A 17,222-nucleotide genomic window follows, 5' to 3' on the forward strand; every position below is an offset into this window, starting at 1 on the left:
GTGCAGATGACTGAAAGCGACTTACTAGCGTCTGTCCAATGGGGTGTAGCCACGGGATATTTCGTCACACCTGAATATGTGCATTATTTCAGTGGTAAATAGCAGGCTCTGGTAGTAACTGATCTGCCATATATTATATGTCAGTCATAAAAAGGTCTTCATAAATTCACAGGGTCTTGCACAGATATAATATACGTTCACTGCATTTCCACACAGAATAAGACAACAGACTCATTTGTTTGCATTTGCTTCTGTTCAAGGTGTTTATTGCATCTCACTGGGCATACATGCACTGGGTCTTTAAACCAAGATACAAAGGAAAGCCATTTTTAAATTGATTTTAAATACTTTTATCCCCATTTAGAGTATGTTATCCCCACAGTAAATTCAGATACAACCATCGATTAAATAATTAAATTGAGAGACTTACAACAGGTGAACATCATCTCTTTCCAACACATTTCTACAAACAGCTGCCAAGCCACTTGTAACACTGATCAACAGTGACCTTATTTGTATGGACCAAAACCTTAAGCCGAGCCGTCAGCACAAGACGGGATGAGTGTGTGAACAGGAAATTAAACGTGCACAATATGTACAAGAAAGGCCAGACCTTGCTGATCTGCATAAACTTCAGTCACAAACAGTACAAAAACTACTCACAGTGAACTCAAAGAAAAACAATAAACAAATGCTAAAACAAACACAAAAGAACAGAATGTACAATAAAACTTATTAAAAAAAATATATTAATTTGAATGCTTTGACAATCACTCCACGTAATCTAGTAGCCCTGCTGCAACGAAAATGAACTTATTTTAGTGCATTCTGCAAAATGGACCAATCTGCTAGCTTTGATGCCAAAAATGAAAAATAGAACTATAATATATATTATATTTTAAAACAAAAAAAGCAAAAATGATATACTTGATATGATTTGTCTCTATAGAAGTGCATAATACGTGGAGGAAGATTTTTCTTTCATATTCCTTTCACTTACAAATAATTTTAAACATATAAAGTACCACAAAAACAAATAGTTTGTTTCACAATTAATAGTCCTGTGGGCAGTTCTCACGCACACACAAACAAAACAAAAGGGTTGTATTGGAGTGTTTTCTGGTGTCATCACACAATATTTCATATTTGATTGATTGAAGAAACAGGGGATGTCCAAACATTATATACATTGAAACGTTCAAAAACCACAGACACGTCGTTCCAGACTGCTCAGCACACAACAGATGCAGGTTCATCGCCCGGCTTGAGAGGACCAGAGAAGCCATAGGGCATGGAGAAGTTACATCCACTCATGAAAAACTGTGTAACACAGATAACCCAAATACACAAAAAGAAAAAACATGATATATAGTAGCGGGTGACTGCTAGGGTAATACACAAGTCTAATGTTTACTTTCACAGCTGTGCTACACATTTCAGAAGAGAGAAATCTAAGCACTGGGTTTGGTACTGGTGGCTCACTTAGAAACTCAGAGCAGCAATCTGTTCTTCAAAGGCTCCAGACACACATTGTTATATCACAAAACAGCATCTACAAGGGAAGAAAAAACAGAACACAGAATTTGATTGGACATAGTAACGATTGTATGGATATAAATGTAATAATTTAAATTATTATTTTTTTTTTTAATTAATCAGGATAGAGAAATATACGTTATGGTAAGAACTTACCGTTGATAACGTGATTTCTCTTATGTCCACAGGTATCCACAGGATAACATTGGGATATTGTCGAGCGACAGCGAAAATGGCACCAACACTGTCACGAGCTTTCTGGCCTCCACTATATAGTCCCGCCCACTGACTAAGATCAGATCTTTCCACAGCGATTTTAGGCAGGAACATCAGGCAGAGACCTGTTTAGGCGATAAGAACACACATGCACACCCTTCCATACAAGAAGGAAGAGGTTTTAGTGATTGTCTAGATCCTCAAATCAGATGCGTCAGGGTGGGATCCCTGTGGACATAAGAGAAATCACGTTATCAACGGTAAGTTCTTACCATAACGTATATTTCTCTGGCTGGGTCCACAGGATTATCCACAGGATAACATTGGGATTCCCAAAGCCATTTTAGTGGTGGGGACGCTCCTGATTGCACAGGAGGACCTTTCGCCCGAAGTCTGCGTCATGAGAGGCAAAAGTATCCAAGGCATAATGTCTAATGAATGTGTTTATGGAAGACCATGTGGCTGCCTTACATATCTGTTCTGCTGAAGCACCCTGTTGTGCTGCCCAAGAAGGACCTACCTTACGTGTAGAGTGTGCAGAGACATTAGCCGGAATAGGGAGATCTGCATGAGAATAAGCTTCTGATATTACCATTCGGAGCCATCTCGCCAGCGTCTGTTTACTAGCAGGCCATCCTCTTCTATTGAATCCGTAGAGGATGAAGAGAGAATCTGTTTTCCTGATGGCACTAGTACGATCTATGTAGATTCTTAAAGCCCGGACCACGTCCAGCGACGCTTCTCCCGCAGAAAGTCCCGATACCTGAAAAGCTGGGACTACAATCTCTTCATTCAGGTGAAACTTTGATACCACCTTTGGAAGATAGCTAGATCTCGTTCTGAGAACTGCTCTGTCTGGAAAAAAACTTAGGAAAGGAGACTTACATGATAATGCTCCTAAATCTGACACTCTTCTGGCTGACACCATTGCCAGTAAAAAAAAAAAGAACTTTAACCGTTAACCACTTAAGATCTGCTCTCTCAAGAGGTTGAATATGTACTACTCCTTGAAAAAACGTACGTACATCCTGTAAATCAGCAATCTTCTGATGAAACCATACAGTTAACGCTGATACTTGAACCCTCAAAGAAGCAGCTTTCAACCATTTATCCAATCCTGCTTGAAGGAATTCCAAAATCCTAGCTACTTTAAAAGATCTCGGATTGAAATTTTTTCCAGTACACCAATGAATATAGGCTTGCCATATTCTATGATACACACGAGCCAAAGAAGGCTTTCTTTGCTCTAAGCATAGTTTGGATTACTTGTTTCGAAAATCCTTTAGCCTCTAAGATAGAGGTTTCAACAGCCACGCCGTCAAAGACAGGCGATCCAGATGACTGTGACAACAAGGACCCTGCATTAGCAGATCTGAACGTTGAGGGAGCAGTATCGGTGCTTCCACGGACATTCTCAACAGATCTGTGTACCAATGCCTTCTTGGCCAAGCTGGAGCTATTAGAATGATCGCTCCTTTTGCCTGTTTTATCTTTCTCACTACTCTGGGTAACAGAGATATTGGAGAGAACAGATATGCCAGCTGAAACCTCCAATCTACTGACAGTGCGCCTACAAGGACCGCTCCTGGGTCCCTTGTTCTCGATCCGTACCTCGGAACTTTGTTGTTTAGATGCAACGCCATAAGGTCTATCTCCGGTAGACCCCATCTGTTCACCAGTGTCTGAAACACTTCTGGGTGTAGTGCCCATTCGGTTTCCTGAATGGTGTGCCGACTGAGAAAATCCGCTTCCCAATTTAGTACACCCGGGACAAATACTGCTGACAATGCCGGGAGATGGAGTTCTGCCCATTTTAGAATGGGAGTTACTTCCTCTATCAGACTCTTGCTGTGAGTTCCTCCTTGATGATTGAGGTATGCTACTGCCGTCGCATTGTCTGAGCGGATCTGGACTGGTCTTCCTTGTAGATTGTCCTTTGCCTGAACTAAAGCCAGGTAAACGGCCCTTATCTCCAACAGATTTATCGGCAGGCGACTTTCCCTTGCGGTCCATTTTCCCTGGAACCATAGGCTTCCGAGTACCGCCCCCCAGCCTTGCAGGCTGGCATCCGTTGTCAGGACTTGCCACTCTTTTATCCAAAAGGGTCTCCCCTTGTTTAAATGGTCTGTCTGTAGCCACCACGCTAGAGACCTTTTTACATTTACTGGAATCTTTATCATCTGCTTCTTTATCGTCTGATGATTTCCGTTCCATTTGGTCAGAATAAGGTGCTGCAGCGGTCTGGAGTGGAACTGCGCATATTCCACCATGTCGAAGGTTGATACCATCAGACCAAATAGTCGCATTGCTGCATGGACTGACATTGTCTGGGCTTGCAACGCTTCCTGAGCCATGACCTGCACCTTGACTATCTTTTTCTCTGGTAAGAGAACTTTCTGTAGGTCTGAATCCAATATGGACCCCAAATGAACCATCCGCTGTGACGGATTCAGGGACGACTTTTCCCAATTTATGAGCCACCCGTGTCTCTGTAAACAAACTATCGTCTGTTGAAGATGGCTCAACAGTAAATCTTGCGACTGTGCTAAGATTAACAGGTCGTCGAGGTATGGGAATATTCTTATCCCCTGTTTGCGCAGACAAGCTGCCATAACCACCATGATCTTGGTAAACACCCTGGGTGCTGTAGCTAGACCGAAAGGCAGAGCTTGGAACTGGAAATGTTCCTGGAGGATGGCAAACCTGAGGTAACACTGATGTGACAGTGCTATAGGCACATGTAGGTAAGCATCCCGCACATCCAGAGATACCATGTAATCTCCCGGTTCCATAGCCAACATTATGGAGCGTAGCGTCTCCATGTGGAACTTCGGGATCCATATGTATTTGTTCAACATTTTCAGATTGAGGATTGGTCGGTATGACCCATTTGGTTTCTGGATTAGAAATAGATTGGAGTAAAACCCCTGTCCCCTTTGTGATGGAGGAACTGGGACAATCACACCTGACTGCAATAATTTTTGGACTGCTTCTCGCAGGGCATTGGCCTTCGACTCTATACGAGACGGGCTGGTGCAAAAAAATCTTTGAGGAGGCTGCCTCCTGAATGGGAACCCATACCCCTGAGATACTACCTTCTGCACCCAAGCATCTGCTGTTGACTGTTGCCATATGTGTGCAAAAAGAAGGAGTCGGCCCCCAACCCTGGAATCCTCCAGGCGGAGGCCCGTCTCTTCAGGCTGACGGTTTCTGTTCAGGTTTGGAAGCTGGCTATTTGCTAGCCCACTGCTTTCTACCCCTGGATTTAAACTGGGGTTGTTTAGGCTCCTCTTTAGCGTTCGCTTTGCTTTGCCAACGAAATGAGCTAAACTTTAAACCCTTGGACTTAGGGTTATAAGCAGCCGGAAATCTGACCTTTTTCGATTCAGCCTCTGATTCTAGGATATCCGATAAAGGTTTTCCAAATAATATATTACCGATAAAAGGCAATGCTTCCAATTCTTTCTTGGACTCCGCATCTGTCTTCCAGGTCCGTAGCCAAACTGCTCTGCGAGCGACTACTGTCAAGGCTGAAGCTTTAGAAGCAACTGTGCCTACATCAATTGCTGCTTCTTCCAAATACTGGGCAGATTGTCTTAAACGGCAAAAACGATCCTCTTGCTCCCTAGTAGGAGAAGGGATGTCATTCTCTAGTTCCTCTATCCATTCGCCCATTGCCTTTGCTACCCAGGCCGAAGCCATAGCAGGTCTTACCACTGCTCCTACTAGAGAAAAATAAGAATTTACTTACCGATAATTCTATTTCTCATAGTCCGTAGTGGATGCTGGGGACTCCGTAAGGACCATGGGGAATAGCGGCTCCGCAGGAGACTGGGCACATCTAAAGAAAGCTTTAGGACTATCTGGTGTGCACTGGCTCCTCCCCCTATGACCCTCCTCCAAGCCTCAGTTAGGATACTGTGCCCGGACGAGCGTACACAATAAGGAAGGATTTTGAATCCCGGGTAAGACTCATACCAGCCACACCAATCACACTGTATAACCTGTGATCTGAACCCAGTTAACAGCATGATAACAGAGGAGCCTCTGAAAGATGGCTCACAACAATAATAACCCGATTTTTTTAACAATAACTATGTACAAGTATTGCAGACAATCCGCACTTGGGATGGGCGCCCAGCATCCACTACGGACTACGAGAAATAGAATTAACGGTAAGTAAATTCTTATTTTCTCTAACGTCCTAAGTGGATGCTGGGGACTCCGTAAGGACCATGGGGATTATACCAAAGCTCCCAAACGGGCGGGAGAGTGCGGATGACTCTGCAGCACCAAATGAGAGAACTCCAGGTCCTCCTCAGCCAGGATATCAATTTTGTAGAATTTTACAAACGTATTTGCTCCTGACCAAGTAGCTGCTCGGCAAAGTTGTAAAGCCGAGACCCCTCGGGCAGCCGCCCAAGATGAGCCCACCTTCCTTGTGGAGTGGGCATTTACAGATTTTTGGCTGTGGCAGGCCTGCCACAGAATGTGCAAGTTGAATTGTACTACAAATCCAACGAGCAATAGTCTGCTTAGAAGCAGGAGCACCCAGCTTGTTGGGTGCACACAGGATAAATAGCGAGTCAGATTTCCTGACTCCAGCCGTCCTGGAAACATATATTTTCAGGGCACTGACAACGTCTAGCAACTTGGAGGCCTCCAAGTCCCTAGTAGCCGCAGGCACCACCAATAGGTTGGTTCAGGTGAGACGCTGAAACCACCTTGGGGAGAAACTGAGGACGAGTCCTCAATTCCGCCCTGTCCGAATGGAAAATCAGATAAGGGCTTTTTCAGGATAAAGCCGCCAATTCTGACACGCGCCTGGCCCAGGCCAGGGCCAACAGCATGACCACTTTCCATGTGAGATATTTTAACTCCACAGATTTAAGTGGTTCAAACCAATGTGACTTTTGGAACCCAAAACTACATTGAGATCCCAAAGTGCCACTGGAGGCACAAAAGGAGGCTGTATATGCAGTACCCCTTTTACAAACGACTGAAGCTAGTTCTTTTTGGAAGAAAATTGACAGGGCCGAAATTTGAACCTTAATGGACCCCAATTTCAGGCCCATAGACACTCCTGTTTGCAGGAAATGTAGGAATCGACCCAGTTGAATTTCCTCCGTCGGGCCTTACTGGCCTCGCACCACGCAACATATTTTCGCCAATTGCGGTGATAATGTTTTTGCGGTTACATCCTTCCTGGCTTTGATCAGGATAGGGATGACTTCATCCGGAATGCCTTTTTTCCTTCAGGATCCGGCGTTCAACCGCCATGCCGTCAAACGCAGCCGCGGTAAGTCTTGGAACAGACAGGGTCCTTGCTGGAGCAGGTCCCTTCTTAGAGGTAGAGGCCACGGATCCTCCGTGAGCATCTCTTGAAGTTCCGGTTACCAAGTCCTTCTTGGCCAATCCGGAACCACGAATATAGTGCTTACTCCTCTCCATCTTATCAATCTCAGTACCTTGGGTATGAGAGGCAGAGGAGGGAACACATACCCTGACTGGTACACCCACGGTGTTACCAGAGCGTCTACAGCTTATTGCCTGAGGGTCCCTGGACCTGGCGCAATACCTGTCGAGTTTTTAATCATGTGGAAGACTTCTGGGTGAAGTCCCCACTCTCCCGGGTGGAGGTCGTGCTGAGGAAGTCTGCTTCCCAGTTGTCCACTCCCGGAATCAATACTGCTGACAGTGCTATCACATGATTTTCCGCCCAGCGAAGAATCCTTGCAGCTTCTGCCATTGCCCTCCTGCTTCTTGTGTCACCCTGTCTGTTTACGTGGGTGACTGCCGTGATGTTGTCCGACTGGATCAACACCGGCTGACCTTGAAGCAGAGGTCTTGCTAAGCTTAGAGCATTGTAAATGTCCCTTAGCTTCAGGATATTTATGTGAAGTGATGTCTCCAGGCTTGACCATAAGCCCTGGATATTCCTTCCCTGTGTGACTGCTCCCCAGCCTCGCAGGCTGGCATCAGTGGTCACCAGGACCCAGTCCTGAATGCCTAATCTGCGGCCCTCTAGAAGATGAGCACTCTGCAACCACCACAGGAGGGACACCCTTGTCCTTGGTGACAGGGTTATCCGCTGATGCATCTGAAGATGCGATCCGGACCATTTGTCCCGCAGGTCCCACTGGAAAGTTCTTGCGTGGAATCTGCCGAATGGGATTGCTTCGTAGGAAGCCACCATTTTACCCAGAACCCTTGTGCATTGATGCACTGAGACTTGGCTCGGTTTTAGGAGGTTCCTGACTAGCTCGGATAACTCCCTGGCTTTCTCCTCCGGGAGAAACACCTTTTTCTGGACTGTGGCCAGGATCATCCCTAGGAACAGAAGACACGTCGTCGGAACCAGGTGCGATTTTGGAATATTGAGAATCCAATCGTGCTGCCGCAACACTACCTGAGATAGTGCTACACCGACCTCCAACTGTTCCCTGGATCTTACCCTTATCAGGGAATTGTCCAAGGAAGGGATAACTAAAATTCACTTCCTTCGAAGGAATATCATCATTTCGGCCATTACCTTGGTAAAGACCCGGGGTGCCGTGTACCATCCATACGGCAGCGTCTGAACTGATAGTGACAGTTCTGTACCATAAACCTGAGGTACCCTTGGTGAGAAGGGTAAATTTTGACATGAAGGTAAGCATCCTTGATGTCCCGAGACATCATGTAGTCCCCTTCTTCCAGGTTCGCAATCACTGCTCTGAGTGACTCAATCTTGAATTTGAACCTCTGTACGTAAGTGTTCAAAGATTTTAGATTTAGAATCGGTCTCACCGAGCCGACCGGCTTCGGTACCACAACAGTGTGGAATAATACCCCGTTCCCTGTTGCAGGAGGGGTATCTTGATTATCACCTGCTGGGAATACAGCTTGTGAATGGCTTCCAAAACTGTCTCCCTGTCAGAAGGAGACATCGGTAAAGCCGACTTTAGGAAACGGCGAGGGGGAGACGTCTCGAATTCTAATTTGTACCCCTGAGATATCACCTGAAGGATCCAGGGGTCTACTTGCGAGTGAGCCCACTGCGCGCTGAAATTCATTGAGACGGGCCCCCCACCGTGCCTGATTCTGCTTGTAAAGCCCCAGCGTATACTGAGGGCTTGGCAGAGGCGGGAGAGGGTTTCTGTTCCTGGGAACTGGCTGATTTCTGCAGCCTTTTTCCTCTCCCTCTGTCACGGGGCAGAAATGAGGAACCTTTTGCCCGCTTGTCCACGAAAAGACTGCGCCTGATAATACGGCGTCTTCTCATGTTGAGAGGCGACCTGGGGTACAAACGTGGAATTCCCAGCTGTTGCCGTGGCCACCAGGTCTGAAAGACCGACCCCAAATAACTCCTCCCTTAATAAAGCAATACTTCCAAATGCCGTTTGGAATACGCATCACCTGACCACTGACGTGTCCATAACCCTCTACTGGTAGAAATGGACAACGCGCATAGACTTGATGCCAGTCGGCAAATATTCCGCTGTGCATCACGCATATATAAAAATGCATCTTTTAAATGCTCTATAGGCAAAAATATACTGTCCCTATCTAGGGTATCAATATTTTCAGTCAGGGAATCCGACCACGCCAACCCAGCACTGCACATCCAGGCTGAGGCGATTGCTGGTCGCAGTATAACACCAGTATGTGTGTAAATACCTTTTAGGATACCCTCCTGCTTTCTATCAGCAGGATCCTTAAGGGCGGCCATCTCAGGCGAAGGTAGAGCCCTTACAAGCGTGTGAGCGCTTTATCCCCCCTAGGGGGTGTTTCCCAACGCACCCTAACCTCTGGCGGGAAAGGATATAATGCCAATAACATTTTAGAAATTATCCGTTGTTATCGGGGGAAACCCACGCATCATCACACACCTCATTTAATTTCTCAGATTCAGGAAAACTACAGGTAGTTTTTCCTCACCGAACATAATACCCCTTTTTTGGTGGTACTCGTATTATCAGAAATGTGTAAAACATTTTTCATTGCCTCAATCATGTAACGTGTGGCCCTACTGGAAGTCACATTCGTCTCTTCACCGTCGACACTGGAGTCAGTATCCGTGTCGGCGTCTATATCTGCCATCTGAGGTAACGGGCGCTTTAGAGCCCCTGACGGCCTATGAGACGTCTGGACAGGCACAAGCTGAGTAGCCGGCTGTCTCATGTCAACCACTGTCTTTTATACAGAGCTGACACTGTCACGTAATTCCTTCCAACAGTTCATCCACTCAGGTGTCGACCCCCTAGGGGGTGACATCACTATTACAGGCAATCTGCTCCGTCTCCACATCATTTTTCTCCTCATACATGTCGACACAAAAGTACCGACATACAGCACACACACAGGGAATGCTCTTATAGAGGACAGGACCCCACTAGCCCTTTGGGGAGACAGAGGGAGAGTTTGCCAGCACACACCAGAGCGCTATATATATATATATACAGGGATAACCTTATATGTGTTTTTCCCCTTATAGCTGCTGTATAGTTAATACTGCGCCTAATTAGTGCCCCCCTCTCTTTTTTTAACCCTTTCTGTAGTGTAGTGACTGCAGGGGAGAGACAGGGAGCTTCCCTCCAACGGAGCTGTGAGGGAAAATGGCGCCAGTGTGCTGAGGAGATAGGCTCCGCCCCTTTTTCGCGGACTTTTCTCCTGCTTTTTTATGGATTCTGGCAGGGGTTAAATGCATCCATATAGCCCAAGAGCTATATGTGATGCATTTTTTTTGCCATCCAAGGTGTTTTTATTGCGTCTCAGGGCGCCCCCCCCCCCCAGCGCCCTGCACCCTCAGTGACCGAAGTGTGCTGAGAGCAATGGCGCACAGCTGCAGTGCTGTGCGCTACCTTGTTGAAGACAGGACGTCTTCTGCCGCCGATTTTCCGGACCTCTTCTGCCTTCTGGCTCTGTAAGGGGGCCGGCGGCGCGGCTCTGGGACCCATCCAAGCTGGGCCTGTGATCGTCCCTCTGGAGCTAATGTCCAGTAGCCTAAGAAGCCCAATCCACTCTGCACGCAGGTGAGTTCGCTTCTTTTCCCCTTAGTCCCTCGATGCAGTGAGCCTGTTGCCAGCAGGTCTCACTGAAAATAAAAAACCTAATCTAAAACTTTCACTAAGAAGCTCAGGAGAGCCCCTAGTGTGCACCCTTCTCGTTCGGGCACAGAGATCTAACTGAGGCTTGGAGGAGGGTCATAGGGGGAGGAGCCAGTGCACACCAGATAGTCCTAAAGCTTTCTTTAGATGTGCCCAGTCTCCTGCGGAGCCGCTATTCCCCATGGTCCTTACGGAGTCCCCAGCATCCACTTAGGACGTTAGAGAAAAATATTTTTCAACAGGCTCTCTACCCTTCTGTCTGTGACATCATTCAATGAGGTAGATGACAGTGGTAAAGCAGATTTATGCACAAGTCGCAGAACATGTGCATCTACTTTTGGAGGAACTTCTCTTTTCGAACAATCCACAGCAGGAAATGGATAATAAGAATCCCATCTCTTAGGAATCTTATACTTTTTACTGGGCGCTGCCCAAGACTCATCCATCATTTCCGTCAGCTCATCTGACGCTGGGAATTCAGCTTTCACTGATTTTGTTCGTTTAAATACAGGTGCTTTAGCTTTTAACACGGTCTTGGCTGGCTCTTTCAACGAGAGAACAGCCTTCACAGCATTAACAAGTTCAGCTACATCTTCTGAACTAAAGCTCTGCGACTGATCATCATACGGAGTTGAATCTATTGTATCATCATCATCCGATGTATCATCTTGTGTAGTCTGCCACACAGAAGTATCTGTCTTAGTCTTACCTGCCCCTTGGTTGCTTGTAGAGGCTACTGGAACCAAACCATAGGAAGGGAGCTGCATGTATGGGTTCATAGTGTAACCTAACCCTTGAGGTGGTGCTACCGGAGCTAACCTGTCCGCTATTGAAGACAGAGTCTTTGCGAACATATTCCATGGTGGCTCTGTTGGTGGTTGAACCAACTCCTGTTGCTTACTTCGCTGAAAAGCGAAACAGTTTGCACACAAACCCTCATAAGTGACCAATTGATTCATATCAATTACCCCTGACTTACAAGATGAGCATGTTAGGGCTGTAGGAGTGCTTGATAAATTCTCCTCATCACTTTTGCCGCTCACAGACATGGTATTAACCTGTTATTGACTACACAATTTGTGACTGAAAATCACCCTATATGTCAGTATATAGAGGTGAGATCAATCTGACCACAGTGCACCTGATTTGACGGTCAGAACAGGACTGACATTACACAGAAAAGTCAGCACACATACTAGCAGTCAGTCACATGTTAAAGCATTAGACATTGCCATATGAGAATACAACCTCAATAACAACTTATACATAAGTAGGAAAATTGTACTTCTGTTTTAAACTGGTTCTTTTTTCAACATAGCATGCAGAAAACACAGTAATATACAGGTCTCATATGCAATAGGTACTAAAAATTAACAATGCATACTAAGAAGTAGAGAGAATTTTTAGTACTGTATACCCTGCCTCCGTAGAGCGGGATACAGGGAGACTCATCACACTTCCATATTCAAGCAAATACGCTCGTAAGACGCTGAGTGGATTCAGACGTTACTGGTGTACACTGCCGCTCTTGATAACTGATAACGGACACGGACGCTCACAAACGGACACGGACGCTGAGCGACTTCCACGTGTATGTCACAACTGAGGGCCTGAGCTGACGGGAGGCAGCCTCAGTTGTAGGGGCTGAGATGTACCGGAACCTGGGAGGTTGTATCAGACCCCTGGACATGTAAGTAGCATGAATAATAACTGCCCGAAGGCGTGACCACGACAACTTGGATAAAAGTCAATGATGTTTATTATGACAACTCCGCAACACAGCAGCAGTAAAAGAAAACGTAAAAGTCAGCAAAGAATAAATACAGTTCCTGGGTACTACAGGATGGCAGGAGCCACAGGGCACTGGTAGTGTGAGATAGTTCTTATGATCTTCTAGATGGAAAGTCCTTACCAGGCCCGACTGTAGCAATGGAGATAACCCAGGATTGTGCCAGCTGGTGTTCCAGGAAAAGCTGGGTTGCTGAAGATAAAAACAGCTGCTGTGGATACTGGCTGGAACCAGACTGTTAGCACGGAGTGGATACTGGCTGGAACCAGTTAAATAATAAATGAACTTGGGAGCGATGAAATATGAACTGAAATGTAGAACTTGAGAGCGGAGAAATAATAATACCGGTGGAGAGTGGTAAAGTGTAGAAAGGACACCGGCCCTTTAAGGGAAGCTGTACTCTGCTGGAAGCTGAGCTGGAAGCAGGTAATGTTGTAGCTGGAAACAGATGAATCCACAATGGATTGGAGAGTCAGGCTACACCGCAGGTGGAATGCTGGTGCGGGTCTCTATGGTGGAAGTCTTGAGACAGGAGCTGGAACCTGGAAGACAATCACAGGAGAGAGACAAACAGGAACTAGGTTTGACAACCAAAGCACTGACGCCTTCCTTGCTCAGGCACAGTGTATTTATACCTGCAGCAAGGAAGGGATTGGCTAGGCAATTATGCAGATTATCAATACTGAGAACAGATTGGTGGAAATGATCAGCTGACAGAATCCAAGATGGCTGCGCCCATGCAGACACTTGGAGGGAAGTTTGGTTTGTAATCCATGTGGTAATGAAAACAGTAATGGCGGCGCCGGCCACCGGAGACAGGAGGCGCCAGGCTGACAGATGCACATCCAACCACGCGGACACAGCGGAGGCCGCGGCTGACGTAATCGCCACTCAGACACTCTGCATGCAGAAGTTCAGGGACGGCGGCGGAGGCCGCGGGAGACGCCATGCCAGGTGTAATATGGCGTTTACTGTGACAGCGTCCCAGAGTGACAGGAGAGGATACAGGAATGTACACATCAGGATAACAGATGGGATCCGGTCCTGGAGCGCTGAGCCAGCCTTAGGAGGCATCTGATGGGTAAGAAATGGCGTCCAGATACCCGGATCGTGACAGCACCCCCCCCCCTTTAGGAGTGGCCCCAGGACACTTCTTTGGCTTTTGAGGAAACTTGGAATGGAATCTCCGGACCAAGGCAGGAGCATGGACATCAGAAGCATTGGTCCATGAACGTTCCTCAGGACCATAACCCTTCCAGTCAATAAGATATTGTAGTTGACCGTAACGGTGACGTGAGTCCAGGATCTTGGCCACTTCATACTCAACGCCTCGTTGAGTTTGGACTTTCGGAGTTGGAGGAAGTGAGGAATGAAACCGATTCAAGATCAGCGGTTTCAACAGGGAAACATGGAATGTCCTGGGTATTTTTAAGAAGGGAGGCAACTGGAGTCTGTAAGCAACAGGATTGATGACTTGTTCAATCTTGAAAGGACCGATATAGCGAGGTGCAAACTTCATACTGGGAACTCTTAACCTCAAATTCTTCGTGGATAACCATACCCGATCACCCACCTTGAGAGCAGGAACTGCTCGACGCTTCTTATCCGCAAACTTCTTGTACCTGAACGATGCCTTGAGCAGAGCTGATCGTACGCTCTTCCAGATATTGGCAAACTGATGCAAGGTGATATCCACTGCGGGAACAGAAGTTGCTGGAAGCGGTTGGAACTCAGGGACTTTAGGGTGGAATCCAAAGTTAGTGAAGAATGGTGTTGAAGCAGATGAAGAATGATACTGGTTGTTATGACAGAACTCGGCCCAGGGAAGTAATTGAACCCAGTCATCTTGAGAGGAGGACACATAGATGCGGAGGAAGGCCTCCAAGTCATGATTCACCCTCTCGGTTTGACCATTGGTCTGAGGATGGTAAGCCGTGGAAAACTTTAGCTTGACTTGGAGGACTTGACATAAACTTCGCCAGAATTTGGCTGTGAATTGAACTCCTCGATCTGAGATAATTTCTTCAGGAAGACCGTGGAGTCGGAAGATCTCTTGTATGAATACTTGAGCCAACTTGGAAGCTGACGGAAGACCGGTGAGAGGAATGAAATGTGCCATCTTGGTGAACCGGTCAACTACCACCCAGATGGTATTGAACTTGTTGCACATGGGTAAGTCTGTAATGAAATCCATCGACAAGTGGGTCCATGGTCGACGGGGAACGGATAGTGGAACCAGTTGCCCCTCAGGCGACTGGCGGGATACTTTATGTTGGGCACACTTTGGGCAAGATGCAATAAACTCCAAGACGTCCTTTTTCAGAGTTGGCCACCAATAGGACCTAGAGATAAACTCCAGGGTTTTTTGGATACCTGTATGTCCGGCAAAACGGGAAGCATGAGCCCAATGCATGAGCTTCTTCCTTAGCATCGGCTTCACAAAACTTTTCCCTGATGGGGCCGTAGAGTCCATCCCTACCGTGGAGAATGCCAACGGATTTATAATAGGATGCTTGTCTGAAGACTCTGACTCATTTTCTTGCTCCCATGAGCGGGAAAGGGCATCGGCCTTGCGATTCTGAGAGCCCGGACAGAACTGGAGTTTAAAGTCGAACCTGGAAAAGAAAAGTGCCCATCTGGCCTGACGAGGGTTGAGACATTGTGCGCCCTTCAGGTATAAAAGGTTCTTGTGGTCTAAGTATGGTGATTGAATGAGAAGCTCCCTCCAACAGATACCTCCACTCTTCTAGAGCGAGCTTGATGGCTAGCAACTCCTGGTCGCCAATGGCATAGTTGCGCTCAGCTGGGGAGAACTTCCGGGAGAAGAAACTGCAAGGGTGTAAATGGCCATCTTTAGCCCTCTGAGATAACACCGCTCCTACTCCAACGGAGGAGGCATCCACCTCTAAGATGAAAGGAGAGTCGATGTCAGGCTGTTTCAGAACAGGCGCAGAGATGAACCTTTGTTTTAAAAGATGAAATGCTTGCATGGCTTCTTCAGACCACTTGGACGGGTTAGCACCCTTCTTAGTGAAAGCAGTAATAGGCGCCACAATGGTGGAAAAGTCTCGTATAAACTTTCGGTAATAGTTGGCGAACCCTAAGAACCTCTGGACCCCTTTGAGGGTTAAGGGTACCGGCCAATTTTGGATTGCTTGTAGTTTCTCAGGATCCATCTCTAGTCCGGAACCGGACACAATGTACCCTAGAAACGGAATGGACTTGACTTCAAAGACGCATTTTTCTAATTTGCAATAGAGATGATTGACACGGAGACGGGACAGAACCTCTTTAACCCAAAAACGATGTTCCTCTAAATCGTTGGCAAAAATGAGGATATCGTCTAGATAGACCACGACATGACGGTATAGAATGTCTCTGAAGATCTCATTGACAAAATGCTGGAAGACAGCTGGAGCATTGCTCAATCCGAAGGGCATGACGAGGTACTCATAATGTCCGTCACGGGTGTTAAAGGCGGTCTTCCACTCGTCACCCTCACGGATCCGGATGAGATTGTATGCACCTCGCAAGTCCAGCTTTGTAAAGATGGTAGCTCCGCTAACTCTGTCAAAGAGCTCAGTAATCAGGGGTAAAGGATAACGGTTCTTGATGGTAATGTCGTTCAAACCTCTGTAGTCGATGCACGGCCGCAGACCACCATCTTTCTTTTTTACAAAAAAGAAGCCTGCGCCGGCTGGAGAAGAAGAAGGTCGAATGAACCCCTTTGCTAGGTTCTCTTTAATATATTCCTCCATAGAATGCGTCTCAGGCAGAGACAACGGATAAGTTCGGCCTCGAGGTGGAACCTTCCCTGGAACGAGATCAATCGGACAGTCCCATTCTCTATGAGGAGGAAGGATATCAGCAGAAGCTTTACTGAACACATCCGTGAAATCTTGATATGGAGGAGGTGGAACATCAGACGACCTGGGGGAGGAAGAACAGACAGGCAATACTTTAAACAAACATGTCTCAGCACAGGAGGAACCCCATGCCAGGATTTGCGTAGTCGTCCAATCAATTGTAGGATTGTGAAGACGGAGCCATGGAAGGCCCAGGACCACAGGATGTGTGGCTCTTGGAATTACTAAAAAAGAAATAAGTTCGGAATGAAGAACTCCCACTCTCAGACGAACTGGTAGAGTCCTTAAAGAAATAACTGCATCAAAAATTTTGCTGCCATCCACGGCAGTTAAAGAAATGGACGAAGGAAGTCTCTCGGTGGGTAGGGACCACCGTTTAACATAGGCTTCGGTAATAAAGTTCCCAGCTGCTCCGGAATCAAGGAGGGCAATGACGTTCCGATAACGTTGAGCAACTTGAAGCGAGACTGGGAGATTACAATCTTGAGGAGATGGAGAGGAGATCATTACTCCTAGCCGGCCCTCTCCTTGGCGAGCTAGGATTTGGAGTTTCCCGGACGTTTGGGACAGGCATTAATGGTGTGAGACGGAGCTGCACAATAGAGACAGAGAAACTCGGAGAGACATCTTCGGCGCTCAGCAGGAGTTAAACGGGAACGGCCAAGTTGCATGGGCTCATCTTTAGATGGTGACAGTTGACGAGGAGGAGGAGCAGAAGATTTTGGA

The 17,222-nt window shown here is 46.8% G+C and overlaps 1 protein-coding gene across 1 annotated transcript in view; it reads right to left on the bottom strand.

The window, feature by feature from the left end:
* Window positions 1-234: 234 nt before the first annotated feature.
* Window positions 235-17,222, bottom strand: part of SNAP91 (synaptosome associated protein 91) — a 346,885-nt gene continuing 329,897 nt past the window's right edge. Inside the window, exon 31 of the mRNA XM_063916907.1 lies at window positions 235-1,552. The gene's annotated coding sequence lies outside the window, so the exon portion shown is untranslated. The remainder of the gene's footprint in view (window positions 1,553-17,222) is intronic.

Source organism: Pseudophryne corroboree, chromosome 4, assembly GCF_028390025.1.
Source record: "Pseudophryne corroboree isolate aPseCor3 chromosome 4, aPseCor3.hap2, whole genome shotgun sequence".
Classification (NCBI taxonomy): Eukaryota; Metazoa; Chordata; class Amphibia; order Anura; family Myobatrachidae; genus Pseudophryne; species Pseudophryne corroboree.